Source organism: Piliocolobus tephrosceles, chromosome 17 (genome assembly GCF_002776525.5).
Source record: "Piliocolobus tephrosceles isolate RC106 chromosome 17, ASM277652v3, whole genome shotgun sequence".
In the NCBI taxonomy this organism is placed as follows: Eukaryota; Metazoa; Chordata; class Mammalia; order Primates; family Cercopithecidae; genus Piliocolobus; species Piliocolobus tephrosceles.
This window is the reverse complement of record NC_045450.1, coordinates 9,010,684-9,011,057: the sequence shown is the minus strand read 5'-3', so window position 1 is coordinate 9,011,057 and position 374 is coordinate 9,010,684.

The window sequence follows — 374 nt, the reverse complement described above, 5'->3', positions numbered from 1 at the left end:
GGCAACATAATGAAACCTCCGTCTCTACAAAAAAATTTTTATTTTATTTTATTTTATTTTATTTTATTTTATTTTTTGAGACGGAGTCTTGCTCTGTCACCCAGGCTGGAGTGCAGTGGCTGGATCTCAGCTCACTGCAAGCTCCGCCTCCCGGGTTTACGCCATTCTCCTGCCTCAGCCTCCCGAGTAGCTGGGACCACAGGTGCCCGCCACCTCGCCCCGCTAGTTTTTTTTTTTGTATTTTTAGTAGAGACGGGGTTTCACCATGTTAGCCAGGATGGTCTCGATCTCCTGACCTCGTGATCCGCCCGTCTCGGCCTCCCAAAGTGCTGGGATTACAGGCTTGAGCCACCGCGCCCGGCAAAATTTTTTGT